This window comes from Fukomys damarensis, unplaced genomic scaffold, assembly GCF_012274545.1.
Source record: "Fukomys damarensis isolate Sample0158 unplaced genomic scaffold, DMR_v1.0_HiC HiC_scaffold_31, whole genome shotgun sequence".
Taxonomy (NCBI): Eukaryota; Metazoa; Chordata; class Mammalia; order Rodentia; family Bathyergidae; genus Fukomys; species Fukomys damarensis.
The window spans coordinates 25153826-25172461 of NW_022900943.1; the positions used below are offsets into that span (position 1 = coordinate 25153826).

General features: G+C 36.8%; 1 protein-coding gene across 1 annotated transcript in view; it reads right to left on the reverse strand.

Annotated features, from left to right (window-relative positions):
• Nucleotides 1–18636, reverse strand: part of Gnaq (G protein subunit alpha q) — a 175051-nt gene that overhangs the window by 76940 nt on the left and 79475 nt on the right. The gene's annotated exons all lie outside the window — the stretch shown is intronic.

Below are 18636 nucleotides of genomic sequence, written 5' to 3' on the forward strand. Positions count from 1 at the left end.
CAATTAGTTTTCTCTGAATGTAGTATATATGCAAATTTAATACATATAAATATGCAAATAAATATAACTAATTAACTTGTAAATTTGAGGTAGATGGCTGATAATTTTTGAAGCAGTCCTTTGTATAAAAATACAAACTTTTAAACAAGTTTAGTGAATGGCTATCATGATTATACCATGAACACATTATTCATTTCATAGAATATTAAAGTAGACAGAATTTTAATAAATATAATCCATGTTAGGCCCTGTCTGGATCCCAATCTTTACCTTTCTTCACTTCCCATAAGTAGAAAAGGTTTCTTTTCAATAGACTAATTTTGACCCCAGATTTTAAGAAGCTCATCACATTTGAGACTTAAGAAATCCCCTTTCTTATTAGTTCTGCTCTACCATTATAAGGAGATCTACCAGCAAGCTCTAGGATCCACTCTGCAACCTGATCTTAGAAAATGTATTCCTGTAGCTGCTTTCTATAATTAATTCAAGTCCAGCCAATCTGTCTTCTTAAGCCACCTGTGATCTGAGTCCCACTGCATAGATCACAGTTCAATCACAGCTCCCTCTAAACTGCCTTTTAGAAATAGTGGTTCCCCAATGAGACCTAATGCTGTGCTCTGCTTGGCTGGGTAGCAGCACCTGTTCATTACACACTGAATCTCCCGCACCTATCTGTTCTGCCTACGGACTGGTCCATCTCCAGGTATGTGGGTTTTCTCCACTCTGCCCTACCTAAGCAGGTATGTCTAGTAATCAAGTTTCAACCCTTCCCTTTCTGCCTTTCTCATTAAATATGAACACGTTCTAACTCTGTGCTCTAAAATAGGACAATGATCACACTCAGCAGAATTCTCAATTAGACTCCTAGTATGTATAAAGAATAGTTTGCTGCTGGATTTCATTTAAAGTCCTGGTCTGGAACCAGACCCCATTTCCTACATCCCTAGGTAAGGAGCTTGATCTTTACAGATGTTATTTCTACTCACACATAGCAGTCCCAAACTAATGCAGCTTGGTGCAAATAGTTACAGTACTGTTTGCCAGTGGTTCTCAAGTCAGCAACATCAGTGACACGTGGGAATTGGCTAGAAATAAATACACATCCACCGATCACACCTCAGACCTACAGAATCACAACTTCTAAGAATAAGGCCCAGCAATCCCTCTTTGAAGAAGACTGCCAGATGATTCTAATAAAGTACTACATAGAAACAAGGTATTATGAACAAAATCAACTGCCTATGAGGCCACACATTGCTGATAGAGACCAAAGAGACCCATGATGGCAACAATCCCTGGTAAGTAAGGGCCATTAGATGTTCTTAAGGTCTAGGAAACCAAAGAAACAAGTAGAGGCTAGATACAATAAAGATTGTGATGGGCCCCATCACACACTGGGAAATACATACCCCAGTCCAAGAGGGCAGCTGCTACACAGCTCCAAAGAACTGCTGCTATTAGCAAGGCAGGCCCATTGTAGCCAGATCCTCTATAATTCTTTTTAGGGGAGGACAAAATTGAAAACTTTTTTCTTTAAAATATCCTTAATTTTAAATCTAGCCAACTATAAAAAAGATAAATTAAATAAATAAATATATATATTCAACATATAATCTCTATATTATATTTTAAATAATATAAATAATATAAAATAAATCAGAAGTCATTCATTTGTACCATGTGTTCTAAAAGATACTTCTCCACTTTCTGACCAGTAACACTGAGTTCCTGCACAGACCCTGGAACACAGCAGGAAGAACTGTTGGGGACTGGTTAATGTATGCTTGCTGAGTAAATAATCTTTCGGCACTTTACCACAATATTTAGACAAACTATTCAATGTACAAGGAAAAATGGTGGACCCCTTTCTGAATTGGAATAAAGCTCCATGGTGACACAAGTTACTATAAGAAGTGTTTGTAACATGAATTTTTTTTTTTTTTAAAACCAGGGATCGAACTTGGGTCCTTGTGCTTGCAAGGCAGGCAGCAGAACTACTGAGCTAAATCCCCGGCCCCGTAACATGAATTTGATACTCACTAGGCTACCACAGCCATGTCAGTGACAATAAGTTCAGTTTTTTATTCTAAAGCAGCTTATTTTCTGTGTAATGGTTTCAAGACACTAACACTCAATGAGATGCCAGGCAATTAAAGAATAAATTACTACTAGAGCTGTAGTGTGCAATAGTTCCTATGCCCAAAACCAAACAAAAGTTATGAATAAGACAGAATATTTGAATTTCCAGTTGGCTCTCAGGATATTTAAATAAAGACAATGTTCTCAATGGTGTATAAAATAACGACACACAGACAAACCCTGCTTCTGTAAAAGATAATTATTTTCTTATTACTAAATTCTTCTAATTTCCTAATTTGGTCTATCTGCTGTTTTGTTTTGTTTTTTCTTGGATCTAGAATGCTTTCCCCATCTCTTTTCTCAACCTTCTTTGAAGAACTCATTCAGTGGCTGTATCATAGGTCATCTCACAATAAACTTTTCCTGATTTCCTTCTAAACAAACACTAATCTGTAATCTTTGAACCCTTTGATCCAAGGGGCTTCTATATTTTGTTCAATGTTAACAGTTATGTTTTAACTGTATTCCTTTTGTAGACTGTACAATAATGGAAAGAGCTGTGGCGGACAACTTCTAACTTCTTCTGAGGCTCTGTACAAAGTAAGCATACAAGAAATATTTGTCTGATTTAAATGCATTTAAATTACAAAGATATATTAATATGATGCCAAGCCCCACAAGTCAAAGTCAGTTTCTCAAAGCAACCTTGCATCCATTACTTACTTTCATAAAAACTAAAGGCCTAGTTCAGTTTTTAGTGTATGTGTATGTGTATGTGGTATTGGTTAGCATCTTCCTCCCTAAAGACACGCGTGACACTGCATTATCTGGATCTAGCAGTGGGCCAGATACATGGTAGATATTCCATCAAGAAAGAAAGCAAGAGTGGAAACTGAACAAGGTTAGAAATTAGGACATCCAACTTCTAGTTCTGGTTATATCTGTACCACTAGTCATAACCTTTTGGAGAAACTATCTATCCGCATTTTAATGGAATTGTCCCTAACACAACTGAATCAACTTACCTAAGATCTCAGGTAGCCATAAACTGTATGAATACATATATAAAATCACCCACCACACATAAGCACTTAATAGTTATGACAAAGTCCCTCTGTGAGCACACAGTATGATGAAGTGAAACACAAGACTTTATTTTAAAACTACAGCTGACAAGACAGGACAGAAAGTCTTTAAATTTGTACATGAGCAAGTACACCACAGTAAGGACTGACTAGGTCAAAGGAAGTATCTGAGAGAACACAGTTAGTTAGCCAACAGGTGAAGATGAAGATGTGTAAGGCTTTCAAGAAAGAGGAAGAGAATGGACAAAAGGGAAAAACAATGGTGGTTTTCTTTTAACTGTTAATGAAACCAGTCTTGTGAGGCAGTTTTGTGTTGATTCAGTTCATATAATCCTCAAAGCAAAAGGTGTAATATTTGTCTCAATGATGCACTCATAACTCATCCTCCATCATCTAAGAAAGAATTTCACCCTCTAATACAAACCAGTCACCATAGTGCCTTCACCCAGGTCAGAAATTCAACTACCCCTAAGCTAAGAATTTCATCTTTGTTGTTATAGAAGATGACTTTGAAATATAATCAAATGCAATTTGCATTTATGTAAGAGATTTCATCTGAGGCTGTAAGTTAAAGTATGACAGTATTTTACAAAATATACACGGAATTTTTAAAACTGTTGACTTAAATGCCCCTAATGCAAGAGTAATCCCTCAATTTTTTAAAATAAAAATATTCTCAAAAAAATATTCTATTTTTAGTGTATCAGGCAGGGCAGAAAGAAAAATTAGAACACTTTTAAAATTTGCTCAAATGTGAAACAGTAGTAAAAGTGTAATTATGCTAAATTAAACAATTACTAATAAGCTAACTTTTAAATAAAGTTATAAAAATAAATTGTCAAATCTTTTCTATCTGGAACACAGCACAAAAAAGCAAAACAGGCACACGTTAATCATATAAACAAAATTCTAAAATATAACTATTCATTTTAAATTACAGTTGAGCACACTGGGGAGAAGTATTTAATGCTGAAAGCTACTTCAGAATGTTTAGCAAGTTGGTGGCAAGCCTCGTAAGGAACTTAGTGACACTAAGCAGCTACTCTCAGGAACGCTGGCAGAATTCTAGGGAAAGACTACACTGAAACCACAGCATGTGCCAATGTGATAGTGTCTTGTTTTTGTGATTCAGTGGTGGTAAAATCCAGGTATATCTTAGACATGTTGATATTTTCGTGGTTACTTCTGCAAAGGGAGGAAAGAACTGAGGTACTACCACAGTGGTTCTAACCCTGACCACTGAATACCATGCTTTCAGAGAAAATAAAAGGGATCTATCTCATGGTCACTTTGAATTTAAAAAATAACTCATTAACAGCTCAGGGTGGCTTCAGATTGGAATGTCACACCTATTCTGGTTCCTACACTCCAGAAACAGAAAACCAAATGGTAACTTCCAGATTTTGCTTAAATTCTTAAACACAAATATTCAGCTCATCAGGGCTGTTCTGTGTGAAGGGGACCCAACAGAGGACCTCTGAATCAGAAATGATGGAAACCACTGTCAGTGTCCATTTTAATTCTCAATCAAAGATCACATTTTCCTTTTTTTTCCCCCTTGTTTCTTATTTCCATTTGGCATTTGATTCTACAGAAAAAAATTGCAAACTCTTACATTAACTGTGAAAAAATATCCTAACCTTTTCTTACTGTTGTTTTCTTCTGCTAAAAGGAAAGAGAAGAGTAGAATGAGGGACCCTGAGACCAGAACGCTTGTGTTATAATCCCACCTTCACCCAGTTCTAGCTGAATATGACCTTGAGTAAACTAATACTGCTAAATCACTGCTTCCTGATTATCTAACTCTTCCAATCTGTGAAATGGAGGAAATATAATTTGCTTTATAGTGTTAAATTACAGAATGCATATCAAACATTTAAAGGCAGAGGCTGACAGCCTAAAGAAGCTTCTAATTATTTAAAAGAAGGGAAGCAGGGAGGGGTGAGTTGATGAAGGAAAGGAGAGGGTGGGGCGAGGAGGGAAAGAGAAAAGGAAAAGGAAAGAAAACCATGATAATACTACACACACCTACTAGCTTCTGATTATATGTGAAATAACATTCTGGGGGCCCTTACTGGATACTGGATCTTGAGGCCTCAAACTTGCAAATAGCCCTGAGCATAAAATTTGCTGCAAAAAACTTGGGATACAAAGTGTCACTTGTCAGATGGCTTCACCTTAACTGATTTAGTCACAGCCTTAAACAGATTATCTTCTCTGGAGTGTATTTTGCACAAAAATGGTTGATGCTACTGTATTTTTTTAGAAACATTACTGCATAAATGACAAGGAATGGCAAAATCGCGCTGAACTGCTGCTGCCTGGGTTCACGTCATGAATAACTTGAACAACAGCCTCTCCACACTTATGAATCAACTGGGGGCTCAGCAAAATTACTAATAGCTACAACGCAGCCGTTTGAAGCTCCTCGGGAAGATTACAGGTCCTGTGTGGAATCCCTCAGTGGTAGGGATCAAATGATTTTTCTTTGCTAAACTCCCATTCCCTTTTAAACTTGGTATTAACTGCAGGCTAATGAGGGACAACAGAAATAAAAATGAAGAATTCGACAACAGTCTGAGACCAAACCAGGTTTCAATCATAAATGTGTCAAGTACCCCTGTGTTCTTGGGCAGAGCAGGTAGCTCAATCTTCTGAACTGCAGAGCACCTTCATCTACTTGATGGGAATAACAATTCACTATAGGGCTGTTAGAAAAATTAAGAGATGTTGGTAAAATGCTTAGAACAAGTATTGTAAGTACTATGGAATCTTGTAATATCTCAAAATTACCATTAATAATTACTTATTTCAACAAATATTCCTCTCTTGTGGGTCAGGCAATACACTAGATTGATAAAGGAAGAATTTAAAATAAAAATGTTCTGAAAACAAAATATTAGACAATGAAGTTTATTGAACAGCCATATACTATTCTACTGCATTGATTTACAAATTGATAGCCCATTGTTAAATCTGCTCCTCTATCACTGTACTTTTATTTTTAATCTCCACCAGTGATTATAATGCATGATTGTATTTCCTAAAGATTACTTGCTAGAAATGTCTTTCCTCTTTTTTGCTTCCCTATCAGCTATATTTGCTTGTTTTAACAGAATGGATTCCTTCTTAGGTTGAGGAAATACTCCTTATTTGACTTTTAAAAATATTTTTTCTTTTCAAAGAATTCAACCATTTTTGTTCTGTTCCAATAATTTTTCCATGTAAGTATCTTCCTATTTAATTCTTTGCTTGTCACTTTCCTTTTTCATGTTTGCCTCTTGGGTCATAATTACCAGTCTCAGTGAAACTGTAGTTCAGATGCTTGATGTAGCATGGTATAATATACACCAAACAGTTTCAAAGTGTGTTGACTGGTATGATTGCATGGTTCCATTAAAAAGAATTTGCCCTCAGGTCTGAAAATCTTGGGATGCAAGATATGATCTTTCACTCTTTAAACTCCTACTCATCACCATTATGATTATGATGGAAATGTTACAGTATGGGTGCATGTGTATATATATGCATCATAAATACAACAACAAAGATTTTTTTCAAAGTTTACAAAGTCACACCGATAAAGGAGACATTAGAAAGGGAGATTCTTTCAATGATAAATATATTTATTAATATATAAAATAATTAGGATATTATCTGCCTGGTTGCCCTCAAAGTAACATTTGTTACTTGAGGTTTTAATAGACATTTCTTTGACAAATGAGTTCTGAAATTAAATTAAGACAAATGTGGAAAACGATGGTTACTCAAAGTTAAACAGATATTTGTACTGCAGAACTCACCGATTTTTTTTAAAAAAGTAATGGTACTGGGAATGGATGGGTTTAGGGTTGGAGAGATTACTGACTGAATTTTTCAAAGTTATTTGACCATAAAAGTTCTTTTTGATTGACAGAACTGGTATTCTAGTGGATTGCACTTTGAAAACCATGACTAGGGACTTAGATCTTCAACAATCCAATTCTGATTTTACATAAATGCAAATTCCTCGACTGATTCTCCCCCACTGATACAAAGGTAAATGTCTGCTTATGGATTCATATCTTCATTTCAGAGATCACATATTATATATGGTCTATTTCCTGATATTACCTCTCAGGAAAAAAAAATTCTAATCATTTTAGTCCTTTGTAATGTTTATACTCCTATAATTTTCTTAACCAGAGTTGCTGGCTTGGGATCTTATTTTGTTTGATAACAAGCAAAATAGATAAAGATTCCTCTGCTCAGTTTGGCAGACTTTTGGACAAAGCCTAAACAAACAAACCAACCAAGCTCCTCAATGAAGGGAGTCCCAGATGCTCCCCAGGGTTCTAGGTTCCCCACACAGGGGTAATAATCTTTCTGGAACATGTGCGAAATTGGGAGCACTGTAGTTTCAGTCAAGAAACTAGGTTCATGAGAACTGAGAATGAAAGGCTGACTTTTTCAGAGTAGGGGGAAATGAAGTTTGAACACACCTTAACTAAATGTCCCTTTAACTCAGAGATCAAAACTTGTTCCATTAATAAAATTATAAAAAGAAACAATAGCGGTGTTATCTCTTTATCCTTATGAAAAAGTAATGAAATACTAAGAATCTGAGGGGAGCCAGGCGTGGTGGCGCATGCCTGTCATCCCAGCACTTGGGAGGCTGAGGCAGGAGGACTTGCTGTGAGTACAAGACCAGCCTGGGCTACATAGTGAGTTCCAGGTCAGTCTCAACTACATAGTGAGACCCTGTCTCAAAAAAACAAAACAAAACAAAAAAGAATCTGAGGGGAATAAGGGGGGGGGTAAAAGAGCTCATTTCACCTGGCAAGTTTTAAAGATAAACAGTTACACAATTTATCTCTTTGATAAGGACCCAAATTTCAGGAAGATTATGGGTAAGAACCAACCACTGAACACTACTGGGATTAGTGTTAAAAAATTGGTAACTTTCTATTTGAGTATGATAAAATAGTTTATCATGTACATTGGTGACATGAGTATGAAATGACTGCTGAATAGTTAATACTAGCTATCTCTAAAGAATTTATTTACTGAAAAATCAATTTTATTACTGAGGTATTACTCAAGGAAACAATGTTAAAGTGTTATTTTCAAATACAAAAGTATTTCTAAAAAATGATCTTTATATATTGTGTAGATTTTTAAAAAGCAGAAAGTGGTAAGTCATATTCTTAGCTGTAACTGTTTCTAATCTGTTCCTGACATTTTTCAGAAGACTGATTTTTAATATCGATATATTATACATTTAACTGTTATATATTCTTTTTTTTTTTTTTTTTTGGTACCGGGGACCGAACCTAGGACCTTGCACTTGCATGGCAGGCTGCAGAACCACTGAGCTAAATCCCTGGCCCGCCTACAACATTCTTTAAAATTGCATTGACCATTTTATGTTAATAGATATAAAACTACTAACCTTTTCAATTGGGCCCTTCTCTGCAGACCATAATATATTTAATTCAGAAGTATTTTCTTTTCAGAGGCTGAGATACATGGTGAGCTCAGAACAAAAGTCTGCTAAAAGGTAAGTGTTCTTACACTATTACTTTTGAATGGAAACATGTACATATTTTAGTTCAAATATTTTCTCAGAAACTATCAGTTTGGCATACTTTTGCAACCAGTCTCCAGAGATGAAATTCATGACCAGGAGGTTATTACAACTTATCTGAACACAACTGTGATTTATATATGAGCTATAACTAATTCTAAGTACATCTTGAGCCAAAGGCTTAACTTCATTTAGTACATACTGTGTGCCTACCATGACATTACGTTCCAACAAGAACTATGTTTTTATCATTACCAAAAAATACTTATTTCCCACAATGACATCTAAAATGCTTTTAAAAAGCTGAAGTATTTACTATAGCATTCAAAACCATGTTAAATTTTTTATTTTAACAACATAATCTATAAGCTTCACTTCAATTCTGTGAATTAATGGGAGAAAACAAATCATTATTTATAAAGGTTTTTGCCTTAAGGGAGTTAACAGATTAATGGCTGTTGCTTTATATTTTTCTGTATATGCATAAAAACACTTGGAATAAAAAATGAGCTAAATTAACTTGCAAGAAAAGTTCATTTAGTCTAAATGAAAAGTCATGCTTCACGGAGGGATATAAAAACACATTTCCTGCAGCTGCATATGCTAAAAGTTCATCTTTGAAAATATCAGTCTGCTGAAACTTTCAAAGCAGGTAAAGATTTTTTTTTCCAGAAAATCTCTGTCTTTTAAATTTTGTGTGGTTGGTGGTATCACTATGGTTACCATGGTAGATGTTAAATATCAATAGCCAATTTTCAAATCAGGTATACATTAATACAAACATTTAATGCAACTATTAAGAATACTTCATTGAAAAAGGAAAACCTGGGACAAAGGTTAGACTGGTAGAACACTATGACAATAGGTGTAAACACCAAATACCTGTATCTCGGGGAACCTGGGACTTCCTCACTAACCTCTGTGTAGGAAGGCTTGGCCTCAGGGATTCCAGAGGCCTAAAAGTGAGGTAATAGTTAATATATCCATTTGGCCTAGTGCATATTTTTTAAAGGGGCCAACATGTAAAATTCAAACAACAAACAACTCATAAAAAGTCTGATGATATATGAGACCCAGCAACACTGTACTAATATTCCACGAGGACAAAGGGTCAAAGCTGCACAGGCTTCCAACTGCCTGTCTAGGAGGACACATAATTCCTTACGGGAGTGAAGCATGTTCTACACCCTATAATGCAAAGACTATGTTGTATCAAGGAACAGAACCCGGCCAGCTTCATGTTACTTGCCCGACGCTGAAAAAATGAGCTCACACCTGCTCAAACCCTCAAATCCCTGCAGGGCTAGTGAGCGATTCTTGTACTCCAGCTGTTATAAGGAGGCTTATATAATCTCCATATGAAGAACTGGGAACTACCTCTGCTCTAACTCCTACAAACTGGAATTTTGGTCTCTCGGCTAGGATCCAATAAAAAATATGTCCCTGGGACCTTCTAATGTTTCCCCCTCAAAAGCCCTTTAATTCATTCTCTACATGCTTGTGTTGTGAGTTCCAGTACAATCCTGTGAAGGGAACTAAGACATGCATTAGATACCAAAGGGTACCAGATAGATTGGGTTATTGGGCTGTCTTCAAGAGTGTTGGTCTAGTGGTGCATTTATCATTGGAGTTTGACAGCCTCTAGGGAAGAAGACACAAATTTTATCAAGTGATTAAGAATGTATGGCCCAAATATATGAACCAGAATGAAAAGATAAAGCCAGGGATTTGGCTCAGTGATTCTGCTGCCTGGCTCACAAGCTCAAGAGCCCAAGTTCAATCTCCAGTACCAAAAAAAAAAAAAAAAAAAAATAAAAAAAAAAAAAAAAAAAAAAAAAAAAGACAAAGCTGGGTGATTAAGGGAAGGAACCAAGCCCAAGTCCAAATGCTGTTTTTAAGAGAATGGAGTAGGAACTGTAAGCAGCTGGGCCTCGGACCTGCCTGCTCATGAAGGGTTTTTTTTTTAACCTGCTGTGAATTATTTATCCAAAGGCATTCTTTTCAGGTTTTGGCCATAAAATTGAGGCTCTACGGTTCTGAAGGACTGTTTTAGCTAAGGAATTTAAAGATTCTTGCTGTACCTCTATAGCTGCCACCATGGCCTTATAGCCTTGTTGAACCGTAACAGTGATGTTACAGGTGTGGCTGGGATGGATAGCAGATGCTAGTGCAGTGTGTAGAGCCACTTTTTATACCTAGCTTAGGTTTTTACTGTGTATTACTATTATTTCTTTTACATATAATTTGGGTTATATTTTTCTGCTGGGTGTCTAATATGCTCCTGCCAGTTTGAATCACCAGTGGAACATGCATGATTGTCCCGTCAGGCAGCCTGTACCACCCGAAAGGCCTGATGGGACATTCAAACCTGTACCACAGGTGGTTCAGAGCTGCCTGATAGGAAGACATAGGAATTATAGCCCCATTGTAAACATGCTGAGACCAAGTCAATTAATACCTGTGTTAATCAAAACAAATTTTTCTCTCTACATATATTTATCAAGGTCAGTTAAGGCTCTTCAATATTTTTACCAGTGTCATTTGACAAGATGGATGATGGTCTTTCTTGACTATATGGTTCCTTTGGAATCATGGGACTGTGGATTTGGAGTCCAACCAAATTCCCATGTATACTACTTAATTTGACTCCTAGAAATTTAAATTTCCTTATCTCTAAAGTGAACTAATGAGAACTACACAGCATGGTTGTAAAGATTAAATACATAGCCGGTGTGGTGGGGCACGCCTGTTATCCCAGCACTCGGGAGGCTGAGGCAGGAGGATCACTGTGAATTCAAGACCAGCCTGGGCTACATAGGGATCTCCAGGTCAGTCTCAACTACATAGTGAGACTCTGTCTCAAAAAACCAAAGATTAAATACATAAAACAGCCTACTAACATGCATATACTAACAGGTCAGTAAAGAAAAACAATTCTCAGTTTGTACTCTGGGTGAGTCTCAAGGGGAATGATGGTAAAATATTTTCACTCAACCTTTTTCTGTATTTGGTAAACTTTGGGGATTTATTCCAAAAATTATAAAATAATTTCTATGGTTCCTAACATGTTTTAGCACTGTCAGTTTTATACCCTAAAGACCTGCTGGGTTAAATTCTTAAATTATCAATTATATATAATAATCACCACTAATAATTATTTTACAATTAACAATTGTTTTTCAACTAGAAGCATGCTGATATCAAGTGAAATAAGAAAAGTATTCTTCTCTAAAGAAAAGCCAAAATCTCATTAGATTGCATTCATCTTCTTGTTGTATTCAAAACATTCAAGGGCAACAACTAATCAAAATCTTGTCTAAGACACCCAAATAGATATACATGAAGACTTGACCAGTAGTTATTATTCATGTGTTCTCTTTCCTTTGAATTCTGATGAGCTTCCCACAAAAAGCTAAAGCTGAGATACAGCATTGGTCATGAAATTCAACAAACCAAATTTATCTTTATATAACTCAAAAAAGATCTACCAACTTGCACTGCTTTCTCAGGAAGATAAATATGCATATTGCCTCTTTGTGTTCTTGGCTACATTTCTATTTTCAAAAAGTTTTCATGTAATTTCTAAATTTAGCTCCAACTTCCTTTTGACTATGTCATCTGAGCTACTGTCTGTTGCTGATAACATTTTGATCTTCACTCCCAGGAAACTCTATAGAAGCTGCCTCTGTGAAGAAAGATAACTTTCACCAACCTCTTCTATGCTTACAGACAAGGAGTGTCGGCATAGTACAGGAAGACCACTTCTTTCTCTTCTCCAGTTTCTATGGGCAGCACATATACATTTTGCCTATTTTTAATTCCCACTTTTTTGGTGGCAGGAACTATCAATCTTTATCTAGAGTATCAACAGGTCATCAAACTAGTGTCTGTGAGGAAAATAGCTTTTAAAAGACATCAAATACTTTCATCCTAAGGCTGAAGACTGGGGAGAAAAAGGGGAAAAAAGGAGAAAAGACTGCCAGGTGTGCTGGTATGAGGTTAAACACAACTGTGTACATAAAGAAATTTCTGAAACACTTACTGGGTTAATTACCTGTCTAAGAAAATGTTCTGCTCTGTTATTTTCCATTTGCAAATATCAGATTTAAGATACATGACTTTTAGCTAGAGATTTAATTTTTTTTCTTTTCTTTTCTTTTTTTTTTTGTATGAAGGGAAGACTTCAAGCAATGTATTCAAGATTTCAAGCAGAAACAATCTGGCTGTGTAGGTGGCAAACACAGCACAAAAGTCTTACATTTTTGAAGCCAAAAAAGTAGCAGCCTTTAATTGAAAACTAACCTATAAATCTGGGGAAGAAAGGGTGTGTAACAGGTGTAGTCCTCCCAGAAGCCCATTTACCCTCCCATTTCAGCCTGTGTTACTCTTACCTTGCCACACCACTGACTACACTAACACTAGTCAGAAACCAAGCTATACTGCCTGGCACTGCTATTTACCTGTTCCATGAGACAGGGACTGTCTAGGAGTTCTTGTATTGTGACACAATGCTAGACCAATAAATATTTGTGCAACAGAACTGAGATACTTTCTTTGTGATATACATTATCTGTCTACAAACGTGCTCTAGCAGAACTAAAGAGAAGGCAATATAATGGCCAGTGCTGGGTAGAGGAAGAAGTCCTGCTCAAGAAACTGAGATGCTTGGTGAGGCCTCTTATAAAACCTGAAACTAGATTCTTTAACTTTTACATGTTAAAGGGTGACTTTTTCAACTGGGTTATTGGATTCCCTAAGGGCCGTGATGATCATCCAAACACAAGACTGAGCTAACCTAAAATATTTAACAGTGAACAGACAGCAAAGAAACAGAATAGAGCAGGGCCTTATGCTTTCTTTGTTCTTCATGTTCAACTTTTTTCCCCTCCGTGGTATTAAGGATTGAACCCAGGCTCTTCACACTGAGCTACATCACCATCCTGTTTTTTATTTTGAGACAGGGTACTGCCAAGTCACTAGGTTCCCAGGGCAAACCTCCAATGTGCAACTATCTTACTTCACTCTCCCAAAGTGCTGGGATTTCAAATATGGACCACCAAACTCAACTCACAACTGCATTCATAAAGGATACAGTCCTGGGATAGAAACAGGTCTTCTAGTGTCACTGAAGGAATTTCGGGCCAGCAGCTATAATAGTGTAATTTTTATATTTTAAGAATGGACAGGCTGAGGATATGGCTTAGTGGTAGAGTGCTTAACCTACATGCAGGAGGTGCTAGGTTTGATCCTAAAACACCACAAAAATAACTAGCTAAATAAATAAAATACTAGTGTAATAATGGACAAAGGGTGAACACCAATCCAGTCTATAAGCAACAACTTATAAAGGTGTTGGTTTTATCCAAAAGTTATTCCTATATGAAGGTTACAATTGCTTATAGAGCTGGAAATACAAAACAGAAATCCCTGCCCATACTAACAATAATGTGTTGGGTTTTTTTATCTGTCTCTTATCTGCAATTTTGAAAATTCCTGGCTTCTCTGTAATTATACTAGTTCACCTTCCAATAAGGAACCCAAACAATTCTACTGTTCTCTGCTTTGTTCAATAAATAATGCATAAAGGCCAATGACATCTAACTACTATCTTGGATACATAGATGAGAAAAGTATTCTTTTTTGTTCACAATAAAGTTCCTTATGTCACTGCAGCACTAATCGGAACCTAAGGCTCCTCCCAACACAGCTGCAGCTCTGTGGCCCAACATTAAGTAGCCTGGGGAGCCCAGAAGATTGAGAGAACAGCACAGGGGCAGATGCAGTCCCTTCACTCAAGTGGCAACCAGCCACCAGAAGGCTCAGTTTGGGCCTGAGTATCCAATGGGATTCTTCAGGTAAACAAGATCCCCAAAGTGATCTGTGTGGACTTTAAAGTTCATGAAGGGTTGGCAGGTGCTTCTTAAACCTGGTCAAACATCAGTATTACTGAGGGAGCTGTAAAAACCACCTTAGGTGTTGCTCTTACAGGACTCTATAGAGGGTCCATAACCATCTATGGGGTGTAGGAAGAAACTATCAAAACCTGTGTTTAGTTTGCCAGTGAAAAAGATATTAAATTTTATCCTATTTAATGCACAGGATAACAATGGCAACCTCACCTGTATGACTGCCATAGGTGGTATCCAGGAGTCCTGGGGAAAAGGAAAGAGATTCCTAAGGAGTGCTTCTGGCAAAATGTTTCCCTAGTTAGCCAATTTACAGATTCTATTATCTAACAGAGTATAATCTTCACAACAGTTTATAATGAAAGGGGGAATAATCACGAAAAGTCACCAGAGATTTCTTGAGCTGTACAATGCAAACCATAAACAGAATCAAGTAACTTAAAGATGAGTACACATTTTTTCTCTTACAAATGGCACATGTTCCAAGTGTGTTGACTTGTGTGTGTGTGTGGACAATGGTCTAAAGAAGCAGGCTATCTAGCAGAAGTTTTTGTAAAAATGAACATAACACTATCCATTCAAGGCCAAACTTGAGTTGCAGAAAGAACATTTTGAAAATGGATACTTGGAAGTGTTTCGTTGTAATGTGATTTTTGTGGGAGTTGTGAGGGGGCAGTATAAACATTTTACAAGATAAACCCTTTAGGAAATAGTTTCAGTGGGATCGTTAATCTATTTGCTAACCATGAATAAGATAACACCTTTCACTTAGTTCAAAGAATAGCTGAGTGACAACACTGAACATAAAAATTTACTAGCAAAGTTTCAACTAAAAATCCTTTGCATAATGGGTGTTAGGACTGAAAATGAGACTCACAGTTTAAGAAACCGCTAATAATCTAACTCCTTCCTACATGGTCCTTACAGCTAAATATCTTGTGTGATACCCCTTTATTTGTTAAATGTTAGAAAGAAGTTCTGACACGTACTGAATTCAGAACCAGACCACTGGGTTACTGTCACAAAGAATAAGTTTAAAAAAAAAATTAAAGTATTTTCTGTCACAAAGGACTCAAAAGCTTTATTAAAGCACAATTTAATAAAAGCCTAAATAACTTTAATGCGTGATTTTTAAGTGTGGACAAACCCCACTAATAGACCCCCATAAATTCAGTAGTGTGCCACTAAATAGCAGAATTCCATAAAGAGATGACGAGATGTATAATTCTTTTGGGGGAAACTGATTACCAGTTGAGTTAGTGGTGTGGAAGCAGGAAGGGAAGAAAAATTAGTAATTCTATCCTGGAGAGAGAACTATGAAGAATCTTCTGGAACTTTAATGAGAGATTGTGCCTCATTTTAATTCTCTTAATGTTTTACTATGATTTTTAAATGGTGGGCACTCAGCAGACACTGTTGAAAAATCTGTACCTCAGGAATATTTTAGCAGGATCTATTTCCAGTAGTGTAACACAAAATCACCATTTGTATCACTGATAGTGTTTTCTGATACAATATCCAGGATGGCTAGCTACCAAGAAGTGGAAAAATTATTAATTGGCTTTACTGCATTAGAAAAATCCCAGGTTAAATATAGTACAGTGGAAAACTACTAGGCAGTGCTCTGAGCACCACAAGATACCCACAGTCAATATGCTAGAATTATGTGCTTGATACTTCATGTACTAATATTTGGTTTTGTTGCTACAATCACAGTGAACATCCTGATCTTAATATTGAGTCTGTAAAAATGCTCATGCGATATAATGAAAACTGGTGTATGTCTTGTCTGATCTAAAAACACTGCTCCTGCTTTTGTGAAGCATTACCCCTAGAAACAAATATTTAAGTAAACAGCTGAGCTATAGGCATAAGTATTCATGACCATCTCTCTGTATTTATATACCTTCCCTTCAGTTTCCTGACAGTGTCAGGATCTCGTGTGACCTAAACTAACTATACATAATTGCCCTCACCAGCTCACCTCTCAGAATGCACTGACTAGCAGAACAATCTTGCACTGGCTCAGATCACGTGCTCCTCTCACCTGAGGCACCTCTACTCTGGGTAGTTCTGCGGATATAGCACATGTAGATCAAAGATATCTTTTGTAGGGATTTAAACTCATCCCACATCCCAGGCAGCCTTTAAAGTTATTTTTTCATTTCTCCTTCTTTTCCCCTCCACAACTCTTTTATTCAGTATGAGGCACAAAAATCTGACTTAAAATTCAAAGAAAAAGACTAAATCTGATACTTCTCAATGTTCTTTATGGCACGCACCCCTCATACAAGTGTTCTACTCGTTTTAGTGTAAGTATCTTCTGCACTCTGCTTGCTGACTCATAATGAAGAAGCACTGGCACACAAAGTAAATCCAGCCTGAGCTACAACTAGCAGCACATCTTCCCTGCCATCCGGAAGTCCAGGAACAAAGCTTCTGCTTCAGTTATGAACAAAGTAAAGTGGTTTGAAACTTATGATACAGGCTAGCTATTCATCTGGGCTGATCTGTATGTACTGTGGTTGGGAAGAAATTGACATCGATTTGGCAGGAGATGCTTGGCATTGAAGTATATGGAAGGATAGTATCTTAGCTACTAAGTGAGAAAACCCAGATTCCATGAAGTTAACATTAAAATGTGTATTTAGAAAAACACCAAGGAAACCCCTAAAATAGTCTTGGCAGTACCAAATCCTAACATAACAAGTTAGTAGTATCTATCTCCCCTCATGTTAAGGTTAACTGCTTATTTCTCAGCCTTTATAGACTATTTTTCTAATATTTCTTCTATCATCTGTGGTATTTTATGTGTGAAACACTAATATCTATGAATCCACTTTGTCCACAGCACTGTGATAGGTACATGAAATATCAAGATGCAAGTGATCAGAGACAGTATGAAAAACAACAAAAGGAAGGAAAAGAGCATGACAAAGCAGGGTTCAATTAAAAGGTCTCCACAAAATGCATATACTAGGCCCAAAATGCATATACTAGGGATATATGCAAATCTTCTTGGGAGATAGTCACAAGTCAACTTTAACATTCAAGTGCTGAGATTCTTCAGAAAAAGAAAGTAGGTGAATGAAGTCATCTTGTGTAGCTGTCAAGCTATTCAATGCAAAGACCTACACCAAGAGGAGTACAGGAACTAAAACCTGGGCTTTAGGCTACTCAAGCAGGTATTGGCTGTGTCCACTCACAGGACAACTTTTACTGTTCCACATAAAGGCACTACCTAGAGTAGTAATGGCAAACCTCTTACAGCTTTCCTGCTGCAGCAAGCATGCCATAGGTTCACCACCACTGGCTTTAGACTAAGCACAGGCCTGCAGGAAAAGACCAACTGACCTGGCTCACAAAGACCTCTCTGATGCCAAGGAGTGTCACTAGCTAGCATGTGTGCGTGCTTTAAGGAATAAAGGAAATTAAAAATTTGCAGGAAATCTTTTAGTGGAAGTAAGAGAAAACAGTAAGAAACTTTAGCATGAGGAGATGACAAATATCAAGCCAGCGTGGACAGTAAAATAAAAAAGGCCTAAAGCTTGAGCACTTGAAGTAGGCACGTTTCAAAGAGTATCAGACCCTGCGCATTCATAAAAAAAGTGGAAACCAGTTTTATGAGGTGCTGTGGTGGGCTGAGATCTAGTCGATTATTATCTCAGTCCTGCTTTTATAGTTCCAGAGGAACCCTCATGATCTGAGGCAGTTTCAATCATGTGAGGCTCAGCAAAAGTCCAAGATGATCATAAATTTAGGAATATCTAGGCACAGGTACTCTCAGTCCTGAAGAACTATGAAATAGGCTAGGTAAATCTAGGACTCAAAAACCTTGGAATGATGACTAACATGCCTCTATGCACAGCTGAGATGGATTTGACCTAGCACTTTACAAAATGAAGGTCAAAATTTGTTCTACTTTTAGGTATCTATTGGGCATTTGTGGTTTGTGGGCCCAAGTGAAAAGCCTTTTTTTTTTTTTTTTTTTTTTTTTTTT